General features: G+C 39.4%; 1 protein-coding gene and 1 long non-coding RNA gene across 4 annotated transcripts in view; one reads left to right on the forward strand and one right to left on the reverse strand.

Annotated features, from left to right (window-relative positions):
* The window catches only part of HHAT (hedgehog acyltransferase), a 165393-nt gene that overhangs the window by 51541 nt on the left and 98555 nt on the right, over window positions 1-15297 (forward strand). The window lies entirely within an intron of this gene.
* Window positions 3138-5075, reverse strand: LOC121068691. The gene is made up of 3 exons (XR_005819034.1): window positions 4468-5075; window positions 3970-4042; window positions 3138-3319 (listed from the first exon to the last, which is right to left on the reverse strand). It is a non-coding gene; the product is annotated as an uncharacterized LOC121068691 (long non-coding RNA).

Here is a 15297-nt window from a genome sequence, read left to right on the forward strand (position 1 = left end):
TAGAAGGCTTGACTGCAGTTTTTTACAACACTGATGGCAATGTTAGTGTGTTTAGAGCTGTAAGCAAGATACCCAGGAGAAGGTGGAGTAAAAGGCTTAAAAGTGTTGCCTCTGTGGGACAGAGAAATTCTAGTGAATGCCAAGCAGAATAAGATACTGTGTTGAAAGCCGTATTCTCTCTGGATTTATTCCTAAATGGTGTGTGAGTTGCTGCTGAGTGCAGATCATAGTCCCCCAGTGTTTTGGAAGGCTCTGGGACATGGCTATTTGAGGACACAAATGCTGACCCCAAAAGTTCCAGCTGGCCTGCATTGCTGTGATGTATGGTAAAATCCTAGCTTCATTGCGGACTGTGGGAATTCAGGAAGATCAGAGTTTCACCCTGAAGTTCTCTATGCTTTTTCTTTTCATAGATGAAGTAGGATGATGGTCATCCTTTGTAAAATGCTTTGAGATCTATGGATTAAAAATGCTATATAAGAGCTCAACATTGTTATTTACTGTAAGCTCTTTACATAACATCAAGAACAGATGACAAAACAGGACAGGAAGTAACTATTGGATTTGGAATCACAGTCCATCACAGATGTAGATTTAGGGTAAAAAAAATAAAAATGTTTTTCTTTGCAATCTGTATGTGCTCTTAACTGCTTTTACTTGGTCAGATTATAAATGCAAGTAGAGAACTGCAATAAGAGAAGTCTTTTTAGAAACTAAGGAAAAATCAATAGTTTATAAACTCAGTTGCCTTCTTTGCACATATATATTGTTTAAGATAAGCAGCTTAATGGGGAACACTCCTTCCCAAGCTCCTGAAGAAATTACAGCACGTGGATCAAAATCTCATGCAGATTTCTATCTGTGAGTTCAGAAATAAACAATAATTGGGTAAAACTCATAATTTTTAAGGAAAGGGGTCAAAAGCTGCAAACTTTTTCTTATCTTACTGTCTGAAATAGTAAAGAAACATGCTGTAGGCCTCCTAGTATATCCCAAAATGTAACTGCAGTACCTCTGTGCAGTCCTGAATGAGCAAAGGTCATGGAAACCAAAGGATAATACTTTTTATCAGCTGTAATGCAGTTCGTGTTTGCTTTCTCTTGAAGAAGATTTAGTGTTTTCTTGCAAACAACATAACTGGACATTGAAAAGTCTCTGCACTTCTCAGCCAGCCTCTGGTGTTCTGTTCTATGTGAATAGCAAAATGGAGTTTGCTTGCCTGAGTTGGATGATGTTACTCCAAACTTAAAAAGCATGAAATAAAGCAGAATTCCCCCTTGGCTGATGTAAAGAAGATAAGGATAAGGATAAGTATTGCTCTACTGTTCTTTGTGAGTGCGGATATTATATAATAAATATTATCTTACCTAGCTATAAGGATAATGGTATTGGCCTGTGGTAGTTCTGGTAGATTTAGAGATTACTTTAAAATGTATCTAGTAGTTTGGTACAATGAATTGCTTTTCAAATCTGGATTAGACTATTGCTCTGAAAATATTAAACATAGACATTTATAACCTGCTAGCGGGGCATGGTATTTTAAAATAGTGACCTTAATTTTTTGACCAATGGTTGGGAGCTGACATTGGAATATAAACTTAAGTAGTGTTTCTCTTTGAGTTTTGCTAAACTCAAATACATATTTTTAAAAAGATCTTTTCTGGGTGGATGGAAAAGGTGAGCCAAAACAGCAAGCCATGAGTTGCTCAGGTAACTTTTCTCATTTGAATGCTCTCAGAGTGTAGCACAACTCAGGAGCAAATACTGTTCAATAGTGACCTAGGCAGAGTTGACCTCACCATGGAGGAGAGATTAGCCACCCTCTGCAGGCTTCACAGAGTGTCTAAGAAAAATAATAATAATAAATGTGTTCATTGAAATTTTTGCAAACACTCCGCAAAAATGAAAAGCAGAAGTGTGTCTGTAGGATGGTAGACAGGCTGACAGTGTTGTAGCTACAGAACAGTTTCCAGGAGACATTTTGGTTAAAGAGACAGCAGCAAAAATGCTGCTACTTAGAGAAAAAAAAAAAAGTCTGTCTCAGTCTCTGCATGTTACTTAAATAGACTGTACTGTCCTTCTTATCACCTTAAACTAAAATCAGACTGCTGTTAGTATTGTCGTTATCCACCTTGGGTTTATTTGTGCTTCACTGCTGCGTGATGCATTTAGAAGTTAAGGAGACCATGTTCCTGTTAGTAACTGAACAAAATCTGTATCCATATATGAAGGACTCCAAAATACCTCCAGACTTTCCCTCTCTGGGGACTCTGTACGGAGCTTCTGAGTGTGGTTCTGGAGTTTTCCCTGTGCCAGCGGTATCACACAGCTACTGCATGCCTCTCCCCAGCAATAGGAAAGTTATTTCCAGGAGATCAAAATTAAAATCATCTGATTTGGATGACATTTTTTTTGCTGAAAAGAGCTGTTTTATAGAATTAAAGTTTCTTTTAGGATTATAACTCGAGATAAAAAAACTTCTTTTGCCTTAGAAGTAACTGATTAAAACAGCAGCTGCTTAAATGGATGGCAGCTGAGAGCGGCCTTTGGTGGTCGGTAAGTTTTAGCTGACAGCCAAGCGAGGGCTTTTACTTCAGTGAGACACCTAAAATGTCATCATAGGTCTCAAGGCAAGGGATTGTTTTTATTGATGAAATAATGCTAAATGAACTTTAACCAAGGGCTTCCTCATTGCATGTTCAGAAAGGATTTGTCCTATATACGCAGTTAGCAGCACCAGCAACTGGTCGATGTTAGTATTTCTGAGAGCTTCATTTGACAGTCAGCTGGTGAAACAGACATGGCATATGGTGGAAGCTTTCTGCAATGTAGATCTTAATAAATATTTAATTTCTTCATGTTTATAGTGTCTTGTACTTTTTAAACTATGTAAACAGCAAAATGGAGATGGTTAACAAAGTAACCATGGAAACCTGATTTATTCTCTCTCTCTCTGTATCTGTAGAAGTGGATTTTGATTATATTTATGATTTTTTCCCCTCACTGCGATTTGAACTGAACCAACGAAATAGCCCATAAAAATATTTTGAGTTTTAAACTCAAATATAAGTGGTAAGGTATTTACTTACAACCAATGGACCAATATTTGTATAATCAGTTTAAAAAGAGAGTTTGCATTTTTTATTTTATTTTTCTTTTATTTACCCTTTATTTCAGGTAACACTGCAAGAATAAAGTAAGTGGTACCAAATAACTGTATGTAACATTTGTAGCAGGTAGTGACCGGACGAAGTAGATTTCTGCATTTCTGAAAAATGGCATCTTCAAATTTGCATTGGCTTTTTTTCATTGTGAGAAGCTAGATAAGGAAAACAAGTTATCAATCATTTGTTTTTTTGTTATTATTTTTAATTGATACTTCAAACATATGAGTGTTAACTTGCATAAGATCAAAACATCATTAGAGAAAATTATCATTTCTTTTGGGCAGAGACAAACTGCAGACGGTGCCTCCACTATGAAGAGAAGAAGGTCACTTGAAGTCTCTTGCTTGGTTCTTCAAACTTTGAGAGACATTCCTTTGAGGAACCCGGTAGGTCAGAGCAGAAGTTAGTGACAATTATAAGAGCAGCCATGTGGGGTCAGAGCAGAGCTCACCCTGGCCAAGCACGTACATGCTCTTTGCTAGCAGTCAGCAGTGAGCGCTTAGCAAGGAGGAGGTGCGTACAGTCAAGTCAAGCCCTGTCACTGAAACACCTTCGGTGATTTGTGTTTTGTGAACTTGTCGAGTCAGTAGTGGCATCTTCATGTGTGATGGTTTGTAATGTATACCAACTAGTCTTTGGACTCTGGATTTAGATTGGAATTAGTACTGTAAAGGCAAAATGTCCTCTGAGGAGGGGGCTATCCATGCCGCCCTTTCCTCTTTTTAAACTCTCAGAGTAGAGGAGACACTTTATTGGCACTCGTAATCACTTAGCAGTTTTTAAAGGGGTGAGTGTTGCTTACCTTTTGGATTATGTGGCCTGTTGCCTAAATACAGGCAGGTTTCTCAGAGCTGATTATCTGTGATTCTGCAGAACTGAAAAAAAAAAAAAAGAGTATCTTTTATGTTCAGAAATCATAAGGCTTCAGCATTAGAAGTGCTGTAAGAAAGAAGCCAGGTATTGAGTATTATTTGCCTTTCTAATTAATTCCTCATAAAATAATAAAAAATGTGAATAAAGAATAAATATCTTAGATAATCTAAAAAAAAATCTTTAAGAAATGCCAAAGTGTACTAAAGTTTGATGATAATGCTTCAGATTCATATTATAATTGTAGACTTACTTTAATATGATTCCGTGTACGTTGGCATGACAGTAATTAAGCTTAAACTCAGCTGGGAGGGTTAGTGGTCTTTAATTTCTTTGTCAAACGAGCAATCGATTTCAGTAATATAAAACCAAATTTTATTTCCTGGATTAATCTAGCTTCAATGATTAGATGCAATGAGACATCTATTACCTGGAAGTTTTTATTGTCCCTTGACTTCAGTAATTCAGAGTTGGAGTAAAACTTCCTAGTGGTCTGGAGCGTCATTTTGTTGTTTGTTACAGTCCTGATTGTGCTGCACTCAGTCTGGTGTTAAGAATTTAAGATTCCAGGATTTTCATCGCTTTCCTTGGAAGTTTCTCACCTGCTTTTACGGGCAGCAGTATTGGTTCTTTGAGACACCTATCTTTACAAGATTGTCCCTGTCACCTCTGGTTCCTGATTGCAGAACTGAAGTTGATGTTTTAAAGTGCCTGATCAGAGCTTTGCATGAGTTGACAGCAGTGGTTAAGGGACAAAAGTTCAAATGACTAATTTTGATATTTCTTACTCATGGTTTTGTCTCAGTTTTTGGTTTGTGGTACTCCAGGGCATGCTGCCTAGTGCAAGTTTCCAGTTGCCTAAAGGAGTTGTCCTGGCTGGTGGAAATAAAGCCCTAGCTTCAAGCACGGAAGTTGTATAGAAGCCATCAGTGTTACACTTTTGTAAAAACAAACAAACAAAAACGATATCCTTAATAGGAACAAATTGTTGAATGCAATAAACAGGAATTGCTCATGCAGACCAGACTTGTTATTTGTACCCCCTGCAGATATGATATCAAGCTTTCTTCAGTTTTTTTTTTTTTTTCCTCAGTAATTAGTAATGACAATGTTACCATAGCTATAACTAACTGAAAAGTAGTGACTGAATTGACTGTGGCTGAATTTCTGGCACAATCTGTGAATCCTCTGTAGGAGGAGAAAAGTTGGGGCATGTGCCAACAAAACTGCAGATGTGGAATAACAGCGATACGGAGATTGCTTAGAGTAGACATGGTCTGATTTGCTTAATGTTACTAAGTTAAAAGAAATTTCTGTGCTAAGAGACAAATATCTGTATTACAAAATATTTTGTTGCTTTTTGGACAGCTCTTAGGGAAGGGAGCTCAGCATGCAGCTCAGAGGCGTACTGCTCAAAAGGCACTTTCCGAAAGTTACCTTCCAGTACCCTGCATGCCCCTAGTTTCTCATCAGATTATTTTTGTTTAACTTTGCTGTTTTAAAGGTTTTTTCCCCCCTTTCTTATATTAACCTGAGGAAAGATGAAAATGTGATCCACCTCAAAGAAGAAGCAGGGAAACAAGCTTTTATGAAGTGCTGTCAAGTGCACGGACCAAATCGACAGGGAAAGCCTGAAAGTATTTTTCTCAAATTTCTTTCACCTTTAAGCATGGCTTATAACAAAAGGCTCAGAAAGCAATATTCAGGCAGAAGTGTCTCGCTTCAGCTGATGGTGTCTCTGAAGAGTTCAGAAGTAAATTAGAAAAATAATGACTGCTTTCATTAAGATGTTTCAGCTGTGGAAGGAAATGTGTTGGGATTGCATGCTTTCCCTGGAGCTGTAGATGCACAAATCCTTTTTAGGATCAGACTGACAAATCATTTAATCACAAAGTCTTTCTCTGACTATTTTATGATTATGATCATTTCTTGAAGGCAGCATGCATCTTGATGGGGTGATGATCATTTCAGTGCAGTAGCACAGACCTCCAGAAGCTACGCAGAGTGGTCACAGCATGCTAGCTCCTCCATGTCTCCTACAGAAGTCTCTTAAGAAACATACTGCCATGACTTATTTAGATATTAAATATTTGTATTGGCAGTCCACTTGACATTTTATGCCAGCTGATAGCAAGAAGAACTTGTGTATATATATTTTTAGTGGAGTAACGTGAATAAACTGTGCATATATGTGTATAAATGAGCTAGGACTCTTTCCACAGGAGTATAATGGTATTTCTTTCTCATTATTAAATGAAAAAGATAAGCTATTAATGTCATGCTGTTAGATCTGTATCTTGTGCTTTGTCTGTGTCCCTATAGCTTCACACCTTAAAAATAGGTACAGTTTGTTTGAAAGACATTCTCACGTTCATCTGTTGAGATGAACAGACTTCTCAATCTGTTCCTGTGTGTTTTATGAAAATACAGATGATACTATCTCTATTCTGGGCACTATATGACCTTAGGTCCTGATGCCGCCCTGAGAACTGTTGATGTCTTCCCAGCCTGCCCTCTATCCTGCCATCGCCGCACTCCAGTCATGTAGCAGCACGCAGCCTCCTAGCTCCTCCACCTGTTCCCCAGGCTGCCTGTATCAGTGCAGAGGCATTTCAGAGGCACCTGAGTGTGCTGAGTCCCCAGAACAGGCTTGAGAGCTTTCCCCATAAGACCATTCCATGCTCTATTACTGTATTTTGAATGAAATGTATTGTAAAGTATACAGAGATATACTTTAGTAGTCCTACTACTAAGTTATAATATATTTAAATTATAACAGATTATAAATTTGCTTTAAGCCAGTAATCTTTGTTGGATGTCTACATTTCCCATGTTTTTGTTTGTTTTTAATTTATGTTTAATATCGAAGGGGCATGGGGTTCTTTTTCTGTGTAATCAATTTAGTATTAGACCTTAGGAAATTATGCTAATGAAGAATGCTCCCAGATGACTCCATTTAGATGTACATTGGATGATGAAAATGGCTCCCTCAGTTCTGTTGGTTTATCTCAGTTGTAATTTTCAAAGAGCAGCATGATTTTTTTTGGTAACATGTCTAATCATTCTTTTTTTTTTTTTTAAATATATATACAGAAGAATGGAAGGGACCTCAGGAAAGAGCTTGTTTATTTGTATTCTTTAATTAAACAGTTCGTGGTTAGTCTATATATGAAATTAATTTATTCCTGAGTTTAATTTCATTCCATCTGTGCTTTTTTTATTTGTTGCTGCTAAACAAAAAGGTATCGACTACTTGTGTATATGAACACCTGGTAATTTGGAACCTTGCAGTTGTGCCCAGTTCTGCCAACTCCGTTGAGAAATCTCAAGCCAGAGAAGTTGTTATTAGTGGCAGCCTACGAGGAGGGGAGCAGTGCCACAGCAATGCTGATGGTGTTGCAGTCCTGATAGGAGTAGATAATCCATGTTGGCAGTCACTAGGTTTGGAAAAGGAAGTACAGAATACAGCATGGCGGAGCAAAAACAGAGTGAATGCAGGAAAGTGGCAAGGTTTTATTTGTCTTCTCGTAAGTAGTACCAGCAATTCAGTTGTTTTGGAAAAGGCTTCTGTGTTTTCAAAAATTGCAGATATGAGGAGTGGCTGCGGGACCTGGGGTCATTTAGCCTGGAGAAAAGGAGGCCCAGGAGGGGAGACCTTATCATGCTCTACAATTACCTTAGAGGAGGCTATAGCAAGGTGGGGATTGTTTTTTTTTTCTCCCAAGCACTAAGAGATAAGACAAGGGGAAATGGCCTCAAGTTGCACCAGGGGAGGTTTAGGTTGGATATTACGAAAAATTTCTTCACTGAAAGGGTTGTGAGGCATTGGAATGGGCTGCCCAGGAGGGGCATCCCTGGAGGTCTTCAAAAACGCGTAGATGTGGTGCTTAGGGACATGGTTTAATGGTGGACTTGGCAGTGCTGGGTTAAAGGTTGGACCAGATGATCTTAGAGGCCTTTTCCAACCTAAATGATTTCATGATTCCACAATTTGTAATTTTTCACCTTTGTAGAAGCACACCTATCTCATAACTGATGTAGCTGGAAGCAGGATTGGGTCCATCAGTTTTAAAATCAACCATTACCACATAGAGTTAGGAACACTGGAATTATTTTTAGTCTCCTTGGTTTTGCACGTTTACTATAAGCAATTAGTGTATAGTGCACATCCCATCTTGCTAAAATGCCTGAACATATGGAAAAATACTATTTAGTGACTGTAACTCTTTCCTAAACGCTTTTAATGCTGTATTAATTTTATCTGAAATGTAAAGCCATACTGTCTAGGAGGGAAAAAAAAAAAAGAGATGATTCTTCCTGCTATCCAAATTGTCTGAGACAACTTTGTCTCTCTGGTGTATGTGCTTGTTTCTCTGTGCTGTTTTGTATGCAAGGCAATGCTGCCAATGTTTAAAATATTGGAAAGTGAAGGTAAGAGCCTCAACTAATCCCATCTGACTGAAGGCACTTCGTAATGGCTTCTTCCCTGCCCCTTCTCTGATTTGAGGTAATTGACACTTCACGTTTTTTCCTTCATTGGCATGGCTTGAGGAGGAGGAGAAATCAGGACTTAGTTATTTCTAGTACATACACAAATGTCTTGGAAGACGTAATTTAAAGGCAGTTGGTGCTTCCAAGAGCAACGGGCTTTGATTCCTCTTCGCTTTACAGAAACCGTAGCCACAAAATGTTCAAATAGGCTAAAAATCACTATCATTTGCTTTTGGGTAGTGTCTCCTGGCCACTCTGCCAAATGGTAAATCATAATGCTGGGCACTGGAGGAGCAATTCCAGAGAGTTCAGAGCAGCAGTGAAATGACTGGGAGTGGAAGTCAGCTCTTGGACTGGGTTCTGACAGTGCAGCAGACCAGGCTTTTTGGCAACAGATGGCATTAAAATGTCAAAATGTTAAAATACACATGTTAGGAATAGGATTGGGCATGTTCGAGGTAATTATTCCACAGAAAAGCGGTATTTCTATGAAACAGATTCAGAGAGAATTTAGGTTAGTTGCTGCTGTAATTAGCTGCTGGGCTTATCTCCCTGTCTCTCAGCCCTGGCAAGAGACTGCCACGGCCACTTTGCTTAACAGTCTCTCAGTTATTTAAGGCAGAAATGAATGAATCTTCCTTTCTTTCTGTCTTTCTGATCTAGGAAAGGGAAACTTTCTCTGTTGGAAAAGGTCTCCAGAAAGTCTTTTTCCAAGTTACATGAGAGCTGCTGAAATAGGTTCCCATTAATCTTCTTCCTCAGCTGATGTCCAGCATGTTGGCACCATTTGCTCTTCTATCAGGGCCATCTATTTTCCCGGTCCGTAAAGACGAAAAGCCCAGCTCCTGGGAACGGTGTTCATATATTCTGCTGTCAGTATTTTTGCTAACGTCTGGATTCTGCAATCCCGGTAAATCATAGAGGCTGGCCAGCACAGCGCTGCATTAATAGAGGAATGTGCCGTTTTTATATCGTACAAGAGAGCAGATAGCACCGTGTGCCCAGGGTAGCAGCCTGTTGTTTTGGATGCATTATTTACCTGTTATCCAAACGGATGGGCCTCCCGAATATTATAGTAATATAGGTGTCCATGTGTGAAGGTAAAAGTGTTTTATAATGTGCTGCCTATAGATGCAGCAGCTGCTTTCCTTAGATGATTGATTATAGATTTCTTTTTCCTAACACAATACACTAAAGGCCACAACTTTGTGTCCGACTCTAACGCAGGCTTTTGGCAGTGACTCCCCCTCTCAGAAAGGTGCCAGGGGACAGTTTGCTATTGGGAACGCTTGGCTCTGGGGGCTGGTTTTCAGCAGTCTGGCTGCTAAGAAAACCTCTCTTCATCCTCCTGGTGCTTATTTCACCCTAGGTGTTAAAATGGATCTTTAGGCAGCTAATGTGGCTCGAGAGTATCTTTTTAGGTATTCTCTAGGTGTCTTCTAGGTGTCCTGGATGCATGTAGGTCAGCTCCAGCCCTGTCCTGTGCCATCCGGCTTAATCCCCTGTGAGTTTGGGCCTAAGTGCCTTTGCCAGCATCTCCAAGACACTGCTTCTACTTGGAGAGTTGCCCTGACCTCATCACACAGGTATTCAGGTGCAAGCAAGGTTTAAGGGAGGGAGACGATCTGGAGAGGAGGTAATGAGGATGGCAGTGTGAGGTAAGGTGGAGACAAAGGGGAGGATATGTTCCCAGGCTGCAGTTTGAGAGGGGAAATCTGAGATTTCTGGAAGCATCTACCAAACTGTTCTCTCCCTGGAATCAGTTTGTTCTGCCTGAGCAACTCTTATCTTCCGGACAAAAACATAAAAGGCCAGTGCATTCTCCTTGTACCAACGCTATGCAGTTACTGTAGATGCATCAGGTAATTCCTCTGCTTTCTGGTGTCTTGTTGAGAAGAACCCAACTTTTTGCTAGATTTTGCATTGTCTGCCAGTCCGTAAGCCAACAATTCAACACTTTGCTCTCTACATTCACAAAGTAGACTCAAGCAAATGTCAAAGTAAACCACATGATTATGTTTTAAATCATTTTTTTCCAGAGAGGAGGACAGTGGCCAAATTTGGTCAGAGGTTGCTGATGCTCTGGTCTTATTTCCTATCTGTGACACAACCAGCCAAGTATGATATGTGTTGTTCAGTCTCGGTTTCCCCTCTGCATCCTGTCGTCTCTCTGTGCGTTTGGCAGATCCAAGGAGATAAGAGTTTTCTTTCATTGCTCTCTTTCAGTTTATTTAAAGATTACCATCTGTCCAAATAGATATGGTTGATAAACACAGTGTGTGCTTACGAGTTATGTAGTCTTTGTTTTTTTTAACAAATAAAATGTTTCCCTATTTGTATTAGGAGATAATGGAAAGAATGTGTTCCTAGTGGTTCTTCAGCTTCAGGGGACTTGTGCTATTTACAATTTTCTTCCTTTCCCAAAGATGTTCAGCCTCAGTGGTGATATCAGAAATGCATCTTTAAATGAATATCTTTTAACGTTTTAAATACAGAGTTTGAAAGCTTTACAGAAGTCCAAGTTACCAATGTCCAGAACTGTACCTGCTCTGCTACTTTGTACTCCTTTTCCTTATATTTTATTTTTTTTAAGCAGTTGGAAATAATCACATCAGGGCTGAATGAGCAACAGTGGCAAACCAATTCCAGCCTAATGCTACTGCTTGTTCCCTCATTTGTTTGGGTGATTACTCCTGCCTGCTGGGGGGATGTTTGGGACAAGGCCAGCAGTTGGTGCCAGCGCAGTGGGTTTTATGCTCCTTCCTGAATCTCTGTTGCTAGCAAGTATGAAACATCGCTGTATAGTCCGTTCGAATCTTACAGGGTTGTTTTTTTTTTCCTTTGCATTACATCCTATTATGCAATAATATTTGTGGCAGTGGGGATGCTAATTTCTTTTTTCTTCTGGAGGTTGGCGGCATGCACGCACACTCTTACTTTGCATTCTCACAGCTTGAAAGCCGGTTATCGTCACCATTTTCCTTCAGCTTAGCAAGAGCAAAAGAGGATTTGAAATACCCTGTCTGCTACCTGTGCAGTGGTGCTGTCCTAATGCCCATGTGAAATGACCAAGATTGCCACCTGCATGCCACAATCGTGCTCGCTTTCAGGATGCTTTTTAGCAATGTGTCTAACACAACCCAAGCAATGAATAATAAACAGATGCAAAATATACTTGGGCAAAAAGTGTATTGCCTTGTTTACAACTTCTGCAGACAGATCTGTACAGAAGCGCCCTGAAAAGAAGAAAATAAATGGTTTATTTTATTGGTTTTAAAATCTATCTGAAGGGTACTGAGTAGCTGATCAAATGTGTCATTTGAAGGTTCTGAAGCGCTGTGGCAAGCTTCCAAATTGGAAGAAAGTGGAGAACCTAGCTATATGCTAAACATTGCCTGAGACTCTAGAGACTGATGCTCTTTTACCTTGCTTCATGCAGTCTTTAGAAGAAAACTCAAGGCTGTACCCGTGAATGGGGGGAGGTAGAGAGAGAGAAAGATCAGAATCCGTATTTTGATTCCTATTACCAGAAGGAGATCTAGGAACTAAATTGTAATGACCTGAAGCCAAATGAAATTTAAACATTTCCCAGATCTTGATTAGGACCTGCTGGTGGATGTCTTTTTGTTCTTTAAGTACGTTTGGTGATCAAAATATTTTCAAGTAAAATGCAGAGGAAGAAATTCCAAAAGAATTGCATGGGATTCATAAGTTGATTTAGGAGTTTTTCTACAGGGTAGGTCCTGTATTATTTGGTTATTTTTAGCATTAGGATCTTAATCTAAAATAAATAATCTGAAATCCTTAACATTGAAATAAGTAGGCTATTTTCACTGACACTAGTTAAACAAAATTATGTCCAATCATATTTTTCTGGTACAACACCATTTTCTAACATCTTACTTGCAGGGTGTACATCTACAGAATAGAATTATAGAAAATGAAATGTGATAATTTTGATTGTAAGGGGAAAAAAAGAAAAAGTGTTTAAATGGTATGTGATAGACAATCCTAGACATCCAAAATTATTCTCTTATGCCTCCTTGCTGTCAGTCCCAATTTTTGCTTTAGATTTTTCACAGGTTTTGAGGCCTCTTGCTTAAAAAACGAAAAATAATTATGAATATTACTGAAAATTGATAAAAACATTTTTTTTATCAGTCTACCTCAGCAGTCTTTTCTGTTGGAGTGCAATCTCTCTTGAAGTTGTTTCGGTAGCTTTCTTCCTTCTGCTAGCCAGTCTTTCTTGTCTTTCTGCCTTTTGCATTTGAATTCTTCGAAGTAACCTTTCCATTCAGTGCATTTAAGGGTTTGGAGTTTGGGGGGCAATGTGTGAATTTATTCCGTCTTTTTAAATGTCTATTCATGTCATCTCAGCCTTTCTCCTATTCTCAGTCAGCTTGTTATTTTTTCTAGCCTTTTATCCTTTTTGCCAATCACAGGGTGTTTTTTTTCCCCTTTAGATAGCCTCCTTAGTGTTGTGCTGCCCTTACCTTGCTACTGCCTCAAAATAATTTTCAATAATGATGATAAATGATGAAGAGTGGGAAGGATGGCCAATAGTACCAGCTAGTTATGGTGTCACTCAGCCCTGCTCTGCGTACCCAGTGTGTTTTCTTGCTTCCCAGAAGTCTGTCTTGTTATTCCTGTGTAGGTAGCTGGAAGAGATGTAGTATTGATGGGCAGCCTGGGTGGCATTGTGGTTGCCCTGAAAGCATTTGCTGCATCCCTGTGCTTCCATGGTGTCCATGGGAAGCGTTCCTCTGTCTTGATGAACATTTCAGAGCTTCTCTAAAAATACCTGTGCTGAGCAACGTGTACACATCCAGTGCATATGGAAATGCTGTAAATGTGCAGTAGGCTCCATATGGTTCACAGGGATGTTCACTGTTAGTGCAGTGGGTTGTTTGGGTGGCGTAATGCTGGTTTCATCATCTGAAGGTGCTTCACATGTTTGTTTCCCCCTCTCCACTCCTCCAGGATAAGCGGTTTAGGTGCATTTACAAATTATTAACAATTGCCTTTACCCCTGGAAGGGTGTCTTTGAGGGTGGTTCTTACCGTCCCTCCAGCACATTGAGTTAGGCTGTTTACAACCTCCTTATCATCTTTGTTTTTTTCCCTGTCGACCTTACATGTTTGTCGGCTGTCATTATGCAGTGTTTCATATTTATAGATGGTGTGCCTATTTGTATATATATTTACAGAAGTATAATGGCTAAGATAACAAGCAATTTCCTTCTTCAGTGCAGTCAACTACCAGCTCATACAAATTAAGTGTCAGGGGAGGGCAGGACAGAATTTGGAACTGAAATCTAGAACAACTCTGCTTGGTTTTATATATGTATATATATTTTTTCCCAATTGCATTTGAGCCAGTCTCTAACATAGCTATCTTCCACAGCACAACAGAGCATGCCCTTGAAAGAATATTGCTATGTTTACAGAGTGCTCTGTCTTTTTTAACTTGCATTGCTGAGAAACTTTTCTTGCTCCTAGACAGAGTGCCACGTTGTGATACATGTCAAACAGTTGGGCTGGCACTAAATACTGTTGTGCAGTTTTTCACTTCTGTGGACTACTGCTAACACATGAAAGCTAATCTGTATTCACTATCTCTTGCTCTGTTAAGTACTAATCAGGTTCAAGATTTGGGCCCGGAGGGGTGGCTCAGAGACCCAAAAGTTTTCTTTGGAAAGGTCTAGAAGGTGGACTAAGGTCAGCGACCCTTATCTTCAAAGGCAGTGGGTCCTTCTGCTTGAAAGTGGAAGATGATCCTTTCAGAACATTATTCTGTCTGGCATTGTAGCCCCTGGCTTTGTATTGAGCACCAACCCAGACCATGGGCCATAGTGTTACTTCCTTTTAGGCTTTATGCAGAACAGGGTTCTTAAGGCTTGCTTGTTTCACTTACAAGTGCGCTTAGAAAAACGTACACAGTCTTCCTCTGTGCCGAACTGCCATGCTGTATTGCACAAACATTTTCCCTTCTGTGGTGAGTGAAGAAACCACAGAGTATGGTCTTGTTGGTGGTGGTTTTAGTAGAGTGCTAGAAGGCCTTCAGATACTGCAGTGATGGGGATGCAGTAAACATTTTTATGGAACAAGAAAGAATGTGCTTTGACAACCACCGACTGTTTCAAATAAAATACAGAACATTCACCAGTGCCTCAAAATAACTTCAAAATAAACATAAATCCTTTGAGTATTGTTTTGAATAGATACACTATCCTGGATCACACGTGACATATGGTGAGTAAGCACTATGTTATGGTGACATTCAACATAACTTTCCTGTCTGAGAGAGAAGTAGAAAGAATGGAATTTGCATTTGTAACATGTACAGTTATGACAGATCTTCTTTTCCTTACCTTTTTATCTGCCTTGTTATGGATTTGTATGGATCTATTTCACTCAGGTAATGTACGGGGAGCTTTACTGAATCCTGGTAAGAGAATGTGGACTGGTCACACCACATTAGATCAAATTGCATATTTTAAAGGGATTTTCCCATGCATTTAAAGAGTGCTTACAATATGGTAATTTCTCTACGTTGAAAGTAACTCCCATTCACAAGTACGCTGAAGAAAAGAATGCCTTTTCAGAAAAGTCATGAGGAATCAAAAATGATGTTTAGCAATGGACATGTCAGTCCAGAACTCATATGTCATCTGAAGGGTCTAGACAATGACTGCTGGCTATGTGCTTCCTGTGTGTCCTTTCACCCATGAGGAGATTTGTATTTGTACATTGATAATAATGGCACTTCA

The sequence above is a fragment of the Cygnus olor genome, chromosome 3 (assembly GCF_009769625.2).
Source record: "Cygnus olor isolate bCygOlo1 chromosome 3, bCygOlo1.pri.v2, whole genome shotgun sequence".
In the NCBI taxonomy this organism is placed as follows: Eukaryota; Metazoa; Chordata; class Aves; order Anseriformes; family Anatidae; genus Cygnus; species Cygnus olor.